The following is a 13,846-nucleotide window of genomic DNA, read 5'->3' as shown; positions in this document are numbered from 1 at the left end:
GGCTTCCCTGTCCTTCACTACCTCCTGAAGTTTGCCCAAATTCATGTCCCTCATGTCATTTCTTAACCCGAGAGTGATCTTTTAGGAATTAACATGTCTTATCATTCAGGAACAAATACTTGCTGTTCATCCATTTCAACTAAGTGCTTTTCTTCTGTTCAGTTCATAAAACCAAACCTAATGTTTTAAATTACTTTCAAAAGCATGCATAATATGATCCTATTACTACAAAACTATTGCTGTCCCCTCCCCTTATTCTTTCTCTCTCTTTAGAATATACTTACTATATGTTATATCTTCATTATTTTCAGATGGTAATGGTAGCAATAGGTAATTCTTATTATCTGTTTTCTTCATTTTTTTCCCTCATTGTTGTGTTGTTGTTGTTCAGTCACTAAGTTGTGTCCAACTCTTGGCAACCCCATACACTGCAGCATGCTAGGCTCCTCTGTCCTCCACTATCTCCTGGAGTTCACTCAGATTCATGTCCATTGAGTCATCCAACGATCTCATCCTCTGTCACCCCTTCTCCTTTTACCTTCAATCTTTCCCACTATCACGGTCTTTTCCAATGAATTGTCTCTTCACATCAGGTGGCCAAAGTATTGGAGCTTCAGCTTCAGCATCAGTCCTTCCAATGAATATTCAGGCTTGATTTCCTTTAGGATGGACTGATTTGACCTCCTTGCAGTTCAAGGGACTCTCAAGAGTCCTCTGGCACCACAATTCGAAAGCATCAATTCTTTGGCACTCAGCCTTCTTTTTGGTCCACCTCTCACATCCATATATGACCACTGGCAAAACCATAGTGAAGTTGTTCAGTCGTGTCCAACTCTTTGCGACCCCATGGACTGTAGCCCACCAGGCTCCTCCGTCCATGGGATTCTCCAGGCAAGAATACTGGAGTGGGTTGTCATTTCCTTCTCCAGGGAATCTTCCCGACCAAGGGATCGAACCCAGGTCTCCCACATTGCCGGCAGGTGCTTTAACCTCTGAGCCACCAGGGAAGCCCCATAGCTTTGACTATATGTACCTTTGTTGGCAAAGTGATATCTCTGCTTTTTAATATGCTATCTAGGTTTGTGATAGCTTTTCTTCCAAGGAGCAAGTGTCTTTTAATTTCATGGTTTCAGTCACCATCCACAGTGATTCTGAAGCCCAAGAGAAGAAAATCTGTCACTGCTTCCTCTGAGGCGTTTTATTTGCATGTATGTATTACATCCCTAGAAAAAGAATCCAAGGATTTTCCCTCCTGGGTGTTTTCACAGTCTGTGATGCCAGCTGAGGTTGTCAGTACAGTGACACCAAACTGATGGGAGGGGTACAGGTTATGCTGCCATTATTCTAGATCTTTGAGTTACACATCAAATCTGGGGCTGATCACGCCACAGTTACTTAGCCTGCCTGTAAGGTTCACAGCAATTTTCCCAGCCCTGTGATCATTGACGATTTCAAATTCTCCAATGTAACCATGCTTCCTCATCTCAGTTAGAAACCTGACAAAGACGTTGGAGCATGGCCTAATAACCACCTGGCATCTGCTTCTCTTTTCAGCATTGATGATACTCCTGAGAGCATCAGCCAGGACATTCACGCACACCGTTATGGCTGCATGGAAAGATAGCGGAAAGAGCATATTACCTTTACTACGCTGTGTCAAACACTATGTTAAGTGCTTTATATGCATCTACGTACTTGATACTTACAAGGCTTCTAAAGGGTAGATACTATCATGACCCCCAGATGAGGAAACAAGCATAGAGATGCTTCCTATCATGGCACAAGTAGTAACTGGAGGAGCTAAGAGTCAAACTCAAGGCTTCAGGCTCAAAAGTTCACGCTCTTAGCCATCACCCTATATTGCTTGTCCACAAGTAGGTAGGTAGGTCATTCTTTGTTGTCCTTGAACTTTAAATTTTTAATTGATGATTATGTGCCATTTTTTTTAAATGTCATTACCTAACTATGAAAGAGCTCATACTTGGAAGACAGGATGAATACTCCAGGTATCATATAGGCCCACTGAGCGGAGCCTAAAATAGTCCCCCATACATCCTCCTCCTGACTACTCATCTAGGCGGCTTCTGGGGGGTTGGTGGGGAGCAGTGTTCAGGGGATTAACTCCTTCACAAACTAACACAGGCTTTGAACAATAGGTGGTCTGAGACTTTAAAAATAACCACTGCACAAGTGTTGAATCGAAACTCAAAGCAGCATACCTGTGTTTTATTGGCTTTGGGCAGAATAGCTGGAGGAAATATGCATCCTTAAGAGATTGCCTCAGTGAGAGAAGAAAATGTGTAGTCAACAAAAGGTTGAAGAAGTCCCAGGTGCAGGCAGTCACAGGTCCAGGTTGCTATATTTCTAAACCATTTGCTGAACTGACACAGAACTGTTTCAAATGACATAACTTAACCAGTGCGATGCCGTTCAAGCACTATATGATAAGGGTGGGTGGGGGGGTGCTCCTAGAAGGGCGGAGGAACAGCTGTTTGTGTCACCTGGGAAGGGCGCCCACATACAAACCTCCTCTCTTTGACAACGATGCTAAAGTCCCCCATCACTGTCACTCACCTGCAAAACTAACGACTAAAGGGGAGAAGGAGAGGAAACGCCTCGCCCTGCCACAGAAAAACTGGGAGAGGGACAGAGCAAGTTAATAAATAAAACAAGAGCCTGAAGGGAAGAGCTGCTTTGTCAGAATATAAATATTTCCCTTCCCCTTTTATCTTTAATGTAGTGTGAGAAGCTTATTAAAGGGAAACGCATCTCTGTCCCCGGAGCCCTCGCACAAGCCTTGCGGGGAGCTGCCTGCGGAACGGGCTCGCCTAGCCCCACGCTTATAAACTCTTCCCTGCTGGAAGTGAGCGTACCGTGCAGAGCAATAAAGAAGGGCTGAGGGAAGAAAGGGAAGCCATTGTGGCCATTACGACCTTTATCTCGATGGGCCTGGTGTCATGTTATGTTAATCGCTGGGTGATGCTGAGAGACTGAGGATGAGGAATGCCTATCTGCTCAAAGGCTTGGCTTCAGATTCCAAGGAACGCTGGCATTGCTAGCCTTACTCCACTCCATTAAAGAGGACAATATCCAAAATTTAGACAAAGGGGAATTTGTCTCCAAGAGTAAGACAGACGTAAAAACTGACAGGGGGAAGGGGCCAGGAGGTCCTGTAAGTACTCCTCCTCCAAGGAGCCCAGCAGACCTCACACCTCCAAGAAGACAGCCAGCCTGGGCAGTCTCTATGTCCAACCTTCCTGCTCCCAGAAACATCATTATTCCAACAACACGGAATTCCACCCTCCATGTCTTTTTCCCAAAAGCTCTAAAAAGAGGATGGAACCTTCACAGCCTGCAAAGCAACTCAGGCTAGCCCAGGGCCTTGCTCACAGCAGGTACCCAAGAAGCTTGAATGGCATGTCTCAGGGTCTGTGCTGGTCCTGTTTATCACTCTATTGTAGACACATACAGTGTATGTATGTATACAAACACAAGCACTTAGCGTAGCACCTAGGACACACGGTTGGTGATGGAAGAATCGAACACACGCACCTGGAGGCCATGAAGATGTCTTTTTGGTTGGCTGTCTTCGCTGCCTCTTCAGAGGATCTCAGTTCTGATCAAGACTGGGGTTCCACAGCGCTCTGGGACTATCACAACTTTGCTGACCATTTAGAGATATTCAGCCATGTGATTACACAAGAAAAAACCATCCCTTCATCAGGCACCATAGGCTAGCCAAAGGCGGGTGGGGGTGCAGATTGGAGACAGCTAGAAACAGCTGCCCAGAGGTACCCCTCCTTCATTCCTCTGGACTGAGCTTGCCCAGGGGAGCTGGTCCCCACTGCTACATACTATATACTACACCCACCCCTAGTATACACATGTGTTTTTGTTTCTACAATGTAATTAATGGAGGGGACAGAACATTTTTTAATCAGCATTTCTGGCTCTCTGGCCAGGGTATTCATATATCCTTTGTACTTAGCAAGGGTTTTCTGCCATTTCCAGCCCACCAGGAATCACGTAGTCATCCCTCCTGAGCCACCTACTCTGTATCCTGGTTCAGGCCTCTTCCCAGTACGCTGTCTTTTTTGGTCTCGTCCTCACTAATTTTGTGCGTCTGGTTCCCTTTCCCACTGAACCCCATCTAGGCTGAAATAAAGACTCAGCTACAAATCAGAGGGCTCAAGTCATTGCTATTCCACTGCGCTCACCACTTTCGGTCCCAATTACATCTTATGGCAATGTCTGTGTTACAGGGAAGTGTATAATTCAGGGATGATGAGCCATCCTTAGCTGGTTCCTAGGGAATTCCCTGCCCACTATTCTAAACATTGCCTAAGAGCTGTTTACAATACCTGATTTCATATTCCGCCTCCTGCATAAGCCCTGTCCAGACTCCCCTTGGCCTCAGCCACTCTGGGGGCCTGGAGTCTTGAGAGGGTCTATTTCCACTGTTCCCACCAACAGGCCAGAGAAGGAGGTGTGGGGGAAGGGCGGCATGCACATATCCGAGGGGCGGCTGTGTGGGAGAGGGATTAAATTTATACTGTGAAGATCAATGGAAGCCTTGGAGAGGCAGATTTCAGTTCAATATAATGAAGGACTTTTTAACAATTAAAGCTGTCAGAAAAATGGAAGGGATCCCTTTAAGAGACCCCTCTCTCCCTGGAGTTCAGGGAGGAGTCAGATCTCTCCAGCCAGAACTGACTGATGGCCAGCAACACAAACACCTCCCATTTGTCAGTGTGATTAAGCAATGCCTCCATTTTTAGAGCCAGACTGCCCGGATGCAAATCCTGCCCTAAAACTCACTAGCTCTATGATCTTGGGCAAGTTATTTAGCCTCTCTAAAAAATGCAGATAAAAACATATTAGACTTTCTGGCAATTGTGAGGGTTTTTTGTGGGTTTTTTTTTAAGGCTTATCAAAAGAGTCTTTAAACAGTAAGATAGTGTTCTAAGCCTTTGGGTTCTCAAGGCTCTTACTGGTTTATAGAAGTCGTAAAAGAGAGGCCACCATTTTTCACTAGCTACAGCATAAAACAGAGTTTTGTAATTAATTGTTATTTTACATACCTACATATGTAACACAAACCTTAGTGTTTAAACTTTCGGAAATTGTGATGAGGAAAATTTTTTAAACCAACAAATTGAACTGCAGAGGGGAAAGAAAGCTAGAAAACAAAACTTATTTATTCAACCAGTATTTATTAAGCACTCACTTCATGTAAAGCCTCTTGGGAAATACAAATATGGCTGGGACGCAAATCTGCCAGCCTAGGGCTTGCCGTATTAGCAAATAACTGCCTCTGACCCTTCCATTTGCAAAAATGGGCAGTGTTCCACCGGCTCTGTAAAATTTAAATGTTCTGTAGGGCATTTTAGATTGGTTTATACTCTAAAAGAAATGGGCGGGACAAGAATATAAAGTATGGTAAAAAATGTACCACTTAAATTGTTTCCGCATTTTCCATTTAAGTTTAGCTTCTCTAAAGACTGTGATCATGTTGATAAACTATGTACATATTGCCTAGAAATGAAAAATAACTTTTTTTCCCCTTTCACTTGTACTTAGCACAGTTCTTGGTTCTGAAAGCCCTCTGCCTAAAAAGGACATGGGTAGAAATAAACATGGGATGCCCAAAATATCTTTTTTCTATGGGTTGTAGACATCCAGATTTGGAAAAGAAAACCTTCTCTTCGGTAGCCGCTGTGGTCTGCAGCACAACTTTCAAATACCCTTCTCAGCAGCTTATTAATTCACTGGAAATATTCAAAATACTCAATGGGAGACATGACTTTTCCTTGACCCTGCCATTTCTACAATATTCTCATTCTCAGTTGAGCATAGAGGATGCTGGTGGTCTTCTGAGAAACCAGAAACTTTAACCCCCATCTGCCTAGACCAAACCATCTCTTTAAAACCATTAAAGAACCATAATAATTACCCTTTATTGAACATTTACAACATGCCAGACAGCAGGGTCACTGCATTATCTCATTTGATCTTCATAATCCTGTGAAGCAGGTGTTAGTATTATCACCATTTCACAGATGAGGAAACTGAAACCCACAGCAGTAAGCAGAAAATGCATTGCTAAACATGCATTTTTTTAAATATTTATTTTATTTATTTATTTGGCTGTGCTGGGTATTTGCTGCAGCACCTGGGATCTTCGATCTTTGTTGCTGCATGCAGAATCCTTAGTTGCAGCATGTGGGACCTAGTTCCCTGACCAGGGGGATCGAACCTGGGCCCCCTCCATCGGAAGCACAGAGTCTTAGCCAGTGGACCACTAGGAAAGTCCCTGAACAAGGATTTAAATCTACAAAATCTCTGCTCTCAACCGTTACTCTCAAACTGCATCTCCAAAGAAAGAGAAGTCCCCACGACAACAAATATAAGAACTTCCAGAATAATTAATGGGAAAACTACTTCATCCCTCCCCCTGGCAGAGTGAAAAATGTGATATGGCTCCTGGGGGAGGCCCAGCATCCTATAGACCTTACAGTGACCCAGTATCTCAAGAATGTCCTGTTCTTGTGATGTCCTCTTGGACAGCCGGCTGCAAAGCGGGTATTTAGACAGAAACACATCCTCAAGGAAGCTTCCATAAAAAACATGTGCTCACCCTGTCTGTTTGTTTTCTGGGGCTTTCTCCAGGCCAGACATACTTAGGTGCTCAGGCAGCTCACAGGCTTAGAAGCAGACTCAATTTCTTTCCTTTACTACTTTCCTTCCCACTAGTTTTTTTTTTTTTTCCTTCCAAGTGAGAACTAGGTTCAAAGTCCTGTTCTTTTATCCACCAACTGTGTGATTTTGGACTTCTCTTTATGTTGGTTTCCCCATCTATAAAATGGGCCCAATAAATAGTCGCCATCTCAAAGGACTGTTGTGAGGACAAAGATTCAAGGAGAAGGTGCCAGTTAAGGGTTTAGCGTGATGCCTGGCATGGTAAGCCCTTGATAAATGTTAGCTGTTAATAAACATAGTAACGATACGACTAATGCCAGACACTCGAGTCTGTCAGTTGGCTTTGTCTTAACCTTTCGGCTGGAATTTAAGCCAGCGTATCATCAACACTGGGTGCTAAGACACAGCAGGACCAATATGGTCCTCAGAACTAAGGCTTTAAAACAGTGAGTCATCTCTGGGAGCGGTGGACTAGCTTGATAAATTTTAGGCCAGGGGAAGAGGAGGAGTGAAGTTTCACAGGTAAGCCAAAGCCCCTTTTGCTAGAGTGAGAAGTCTGTCGCCTCTTTTGTTTATTTCTTCTCTAAATGTTTCCTCTCCCGCCTCCTGGGCTGTTTTCAAAACTCTCTCCATTTTGGTAGCAGCTCTTCACAAGTCTGCTGGAGGCCACAGGAACGGGCCAACAGCCCTCTCCCCAGCTCAAAGAGCCAGCGGGAGCTGCCCCAAGCCCCTGCCCTGCCTCTGGGGTCCAGCTGGCTCCACAGTGGTTTCTGCACCCCCTTTCAGCACCTTCCTGACACAGACAGCTGTGGGGGCTCAGCTCAGACTGTGGCCCGTGAGCAGAGCAGGCGCGTCACCAGCATCCCACGCATCTCTTGGCACAAGCCAGCCTGAGGCCCCTCGCTTCGCCAGTCACCTATGACCTTTCCCTCTGGAGCGCCCACAAGTCATTTCCAATGTGAGGTGAGCATGAAGCACAGATAAATAAATAGATAGTTGATAAATAGATAGGTAAAGTCAGGTCATCATATGCAAAGTTCTTAGATTAAATCACAGGGCCCAAGAGCCCAAGAATGTGAATTCTAGTTCCGTCGTTCTCTGAACCCTTGGACAATTCAATCCACCATCTTGGACTTCAGTTTTCTCATCTGTAAAATGAAAGAGAAAAATTACAGAACTCTGATGTCCTTTCTGAAAAATAAATCCCTCGAATCATTCCCCAGTTCAGTCTCTCCTTTTTAATCACAGGATGGGCTGGCTCCTAGCTCAGTGCCAGACTCCCCTTATAATTTTGATACAAACTCAATGTCATCACAAAAAACCAATTCATTTTTTCATCAAGATTATTAATTCCAAAGAACTAAATAGGCATTTATCTAAAGAAGACATAGAGATGGCCAACAGGAACATGAAAAGATGCTCAATAATGCTAATTATTAGAGAAACGCAAGTCAAAACTAGAATGAGGTGCCACCTCACACCAGTCAGAACAACCATCATCAAAGAATTCTACAAACAAGAAATGCTAGAGAAGGTGTGGAGAAAAGGGAACCCTCCTACACTATCGGTAGGAACATATATTGGTGCAGCTACTAGGAAGAACAGTATAGCAGTTCCTTAAAAAATTAAAAATAGAGCTACCATATGATCCAGCAATCTCACTCCTGGGCATATATCCAGACAAAACTATAGTTCAAAAGGATACATGCTACCCCTATGTTCATTGTAGCACTATTCACAATAGCCAAGACATGGAAACAATCTAAAGGGTCATCAACACACGAATGGATAAAGATGTGGTATGTATATACAATGGAATACTATTCATCCACAAAAAAGAATGCAGCAATATGGGTGGAACTAGAGATTATCATACTAAGTGAAGTAAGTCAGAAAGACAAAGATAAATACATTATAATATTTGGAATCTAAAATACAAGAAAAAATGAACTTATCTGCAAAAAAGAAATGGACTCAGACATAGAGAACAGACTTATTTCTGTAGGGGAGGGATGAAGTGGGAGCTTGGAGTATATACAGAACAGATATATACAGACTGTAGAGCAAGGGAGGGTGGGGGAAGTTATATATACATATGTATATACATAAAGACGTATATATATATATATATAAAACTGAGTCACATATATATGTATAAGCATGTATATATAAATATAACTGAGTCACCTTGCTATAGATCAGAAATTAACACAACATTGTAAATCAACTATACTTCAGTTTTTAAAGAGATTGTTAATTCCATGATGGCAGGGATACATTACCTGTCCAGCAGTGCCTAGCACACTGTAATCTGTAAATATATATAAACACATATTTTTTAAATAAATGAAGGCCATGGGATTTCATTTCATCCTTTAAGAGGTGCCTTACTTCGCTGGTGGCTCAGCTGGTAAAGAATCCACCTGCAATGCAGGAGACCTGGATTCGATCCCTGGGTTGGGAAGATCCCCTGGAGAAGGGAAAGGCCACCCACTCCAGTATTCTAGCCTGGAGAATTCCATGGACTATATAGTCCATGAGCTTGCAAAGAGCCAGACAAGACTGAGCAACTTTCACTTTTTTTTCATTCATTCAATCAGGTACTGAGCATCAGACTGCAGTGTAACTACCCAGGACTTGAATAAACGTCTGTGACCACTTAAAACCAAAGTAACTGCTGACTGAGGAAGGGAATTAAAAGCAAGCAGAGATTCCTCAACACATGAATGAGAGCGTTAGCTGAGAAATAAAGAGCTTCTCTGTTCCCCTCCCCCAAGATTTCTGATAGCCAGCATTCTAATAAAAGTTGCTTTTACCAGCTTCACACTTTCAAAGCCAACATTAACACCATTTAAGGGAAGGCCCCAAATAAACTCAGAAGGTAAGACCCAAGCCAGGGAGGGACTCGGATTAACACAGGGAAAGGAAACCTCAAAGCCTTCTCAAGCTTCCTCCAACTTCTCCTAAACACCTCTTCAACCTGCCACCCTCCCATAGGGACCCTGCTAGGTTGCTCGGACCCAGCCACGCCTGGCTCCTCCCTCAGGTGAAGCTGTTCTCAAATTAAATCACAAAGAGGGGCAGCCAGTCTGCAATGATCTGTGTTTATTTAGTAAATGGGTTGATTGCCCTCATTTGTGGCGATTAAGAGTTAATTTCTCAACGCAAAGAGGACCATTTCTCCAAGGGCAACCCCAGATAATTAAGACGCGGGAAGAAACAAAATTCCAATTCCAATACCTTCCCCCACCCCCCGGCCCCTGACCAACCGGTTTCGGTGGCCCCGGCTGCAGTGAGTTTCTGAGCGAGTAGAGAGAGGATTTGGTAAACAAAGGCTTAGGAATTCTTTAGGTGCCTTTAAACTGACATCTGGCAAATTCGAGATCCCGTCACAGTTTCTCCCCCGCGCCGCTCCCCCGCCTCCAGCCCCCCGGCTTTGAAAGGCAAATGTTTTGAGGTTTGTGTTCTGTTCCATTCACAGCGTTTTTAATCAAGTGGAGTCAAACCACTTTGTCTACACCTTAATTGAAGAGCCTGGCTGGAGAGCTTAAAGTACTATTTTACAATAGGAAGGAGGGGCAGGGAGAGGAGGAAGGGAGTGAGTGGACATGTGAAGGAGAAGAAAATTGGTGGGTAAGTGGCCCTCAAGGGCGCTCTCAGACGCGCGCTCGCCTTCGGGGCACACGTCGGGCACAGCGAAGGGGCTGCTCCGCGCCACTCTTCGTCAGGAGCTGAGGAGAGGCTGGCTCGGCCCCGAGGGTCACTTCACAGAACGCACGACAAAGCCCCTATTGTGAGAAGTCGTGGCCCAGGGGAGGAACCCCCAAAGAAGCCAAAGGCCCTCCTTGGGCCAGATCACAGAGCCCAGCTTCCTGGCCTTATCAATGAAGACACAGGCCCACAGAGGTTAACCCATTCACTCAAGGCCGAGGGGGTTAGTGGATGGATCAAGACCCGGGGGGATTCCTCTCATTTCCTTAGCTGTGACTGACGCCTTTCTCCTCCGTTTGATCCTCTGGAAAGAGAAACCCTAAAAACGAATGTCCCTAGACTCGGGAAGACCGTTAAATGACTTCCTATATTTTTCCAAGTGAAACAACCAAACATTCTCATCAACTATTTGGGATCCCAGCTGTACATTCCAGGGCACATGGGGAGATTTTAAGCAGATTCTCTGCGGTAGGACTCAGGAACTAGTTTTTTGTTTTTTGGGTTTTTTTTTTTTAGTAGTTTTTTTTAATTATTAAATTTCTCCACCACTAACCACCCCCCCAACCCCCACCCCCGCCACCTCCCCTTTGAGGATCTCCCTTTCAACTTGTTCGGGTTACTGCTGTTTCTGCAGCTGCCTTCACATCACTTAATTTGGTTCATGTATCCCAAAGCACGTTCAATTTAAAACATTTCACTGTCAACCCATGTTTAGCTTGTGGTCTGTCATGATCCCCAGATCTTGTGTCCTTAGCTACTCTTTCACAATCCTATATTTCTGCAACTTAGAGGTTTAAAAATTTTTTTTCACTTAACTTCATCTGACTCAATCCCACCCAATTTGGCCCAATAAATGGAACCTGATGAAAGGCAAAGGAGAAAAATAAGACATCATTTCTCTTCTGAAGGACCTTTGAGATGAATACGTGGGAGAAGATAGGCCCTAAAAGAGCAGAATAGAAGTAACATCAAAAGAGCTATAGGACCTTCAGAGAAAGACAGTGAAGGAAACTGACATTTGATGAGTACCTACTATGTGCCAGGCCCCATGAGATATATTAGAATTAAGCTTGGCTGAGAGGCATAAGAAATCCTAAAATAACGCTGGCTTAAACAAGACATAAGTTTATTTTGATCTCATATTGGAGAATCCAGAGGCAGTTCATCATAGGTTGGTATAGTGCACCACTGTGCTAGGGACTCAGGCTCCTTCTATCTTTTTCTCCTTTTCAAGGTCACTTCATGGTCTACAATAACCTCCAGAGTTCCAGTCTTTGAGGGGAGGGGACACAGTTCCAGCTGTGTTGTTGCACACACACAGCTGATATTCCACTGGCCAAAACTTAATGGAAGGACCCATGGGGGGTTTTTATATGGAGTCTTTATTCCAAGTGGTCATATGTCTGGCTAAAAACTGGGGCCTCCACTACTGTGAAAGAAAGGAAAAACATAAATTGAGGGGCAACTAGCAGCCTCTGTACCATGCTAAGGACTTTATATATTTTCAATTCATTTCAGTTCAGTCGCTCGGTCGTGTCCGACTCCTTGCGACCCCATGGACTGCAGCACACCAGGCCTCCCTAACCATCACCAACTCCCAGAGCTTGCTCAAACTCATGTCTATATCGAGTCGGTGATGCCATACAACCATCTCATCCTGTCATCCCCTTCTCCGCCTGCCTTCAATCTTTCCCAGCATCAGGGTCTTTTCAAATAATTTAGTTCTTCGCACCAGGTGGCCAAAGGACTGGAGCTTCAGCTTCATCATCAGTCCTTCCAATGAATACTCAGGAATCATCTCCTTTAGGATTGATTGGTTTGATCTCCTTGCAGTCCAAGGGACTCTCAAGAGTCTTCTCAACACCACAGTTCAAAAGCATCAATTCTTCAGTGGTAACCTTTCTTTTGGAGAAGGCAATGGCAACCCACTCCAGTACTCTTGCCTGGAAAATCCCATGGACGGAGGAGCCTGGTGGGCTGCAGTCCATGGGGTCGCTAGGAGTCGGACACGACTGAGAGACTTCACTTTCACTTTGCACTTTCATGCATTGGAGAAGGAAATGGCAACCCACTCCAGTATTCTTGCCTGGAGAATCCCTGGGACGGGGGAACTTGGTGGGCTGCCACCTATGGGGTTGCACAGAGTCGGACATGACTGAAGCGACTTAGCAGCAACCTTTCTCTATGGTCCAACTCTCACATCCATACATGACTACTGGAAAAACCATAGCTTTGACTAGCCAGACTTCTGTTGACAAACTAATATCTCTGCTTCTTAATATGCTGTCTAGGTTGGTCATAGCTTTTCTTCCACGGAGCAAGCGTCTTTTAATTTCATGGTTGCAATCACCATGTGCAATGATTTTGGAGCCCAAGAAAATAAAGTCTCTCACTGTTTCCATTGTTTCCCATCTATCTGCTATGAAGTGATGGGACCATATGCCATGATCTTTTTGAATGTTGAGTTTTAAGCCAACTTTTTCACTCTCCTCTTTCACTTTCATCAAGAGGCTTTTTAGTTCTTCTTCACTTTCTGCTACAAGGGTGGTGTCATCTGCATATCTGAGGTTATTGATATTTCTCCCAGCAATCTTGATTCCAACTTGTGCTTCCTCCAGCCCAGCGTTTCTCATGATGTACTCTGCATATAAGTTAAATAAGAAGGGTGACAATATACAGCCTTGACACACTCCTTTTCCTATTTGGAACCACTCTGTTGTTCCATGTCCAATTCTAACTGTTGCTTCCTGACCTGTATACAGGTTTCTTAAGAGGCAGGTCAGGTGGTCTGGTATTCCTATCTCTTTCAGAATTTTCCATAGTTTATTGTTATCCACACAGTCAATGACTTTGGCATAGTCAATAAAGCAGAAATAGATGTTTTTCTGGAATGCTCTTGCTTTTTCTATGACCCAACAAATGTTGGCAATTTGATCTGATTTTAGAGCATTTATTTCTCTTTCTTATAATAACTCAGAAGAAAGAGGTTTCCTGCGTCTTTACAGATAATTCCTATCTTGAAACACTTTTGCAATCATTGAGTCAACTCTATGAAAACTGCAGTCCTAGGAAGTATCTTCTCAAATGCTTTATTCAGGCCATTGAGCGAGACGAAGGTGACTGCAAGACTGAGCCTTGTTAGTCAAACCTGAATGGATCCCTCTCCTGGGTTGACGCTGATACTCAGAGGTCAGCCTTCCAAAGCTATGGGCCCATGCCCCAGGAGAAAGCCAGAAGAGACCTGTGTTTTCACCCTTTTGCAGACCCCAGCACTATGGTTAGAAAGGGTCTCTCCAGTTGCTAGAGCAGACAGGCACGTGACTTCATTAATGGAGATGGTGGAATTTCAAGGCAAGGAGCTAGGAGACAGCTCTGTTTCCTGGTTTCTCCTCATTCCTTTCTCACTGAATATTTCTTAGCTTTTTGCCAATATGTT

At 44.1% G+C, this 13,846-nt stretch overlaps 1 pseudogene; it reads right to left on the bottom strand.

Moving 5' to 3' along the window:
• Positions 1-1,223: 1,223 nt before the first annotated feature.
• On the bottom strand, positions 1,224-1,636 carry LOC136164131 (small ribosomal subunit protein uS8 pseudogene; annotated as a pseudogene).
• Between the last annotated feature and the right edge of the window lie 12,210 nt (positions 1,637-13,846).

This window comes from Muntiacus reevesi, chromosome 3, assembly GCF_963930625.1.
Source record: "Muntiacus reevesi chromosome 3, mMunRee1.1, whole genome shotgun sequence".
Classification (NCBI taxonomy): Eukaryota; Metazoa; Chordata; class Mammalia; order Artiodactyla; family Cervidae; genus Muntiacus; species Muntiacus reevesi.
Note: the sequence above shows the minus strand (reverse complement) of the source record. Positions and strands in the feature narration are given on the sequence as shown.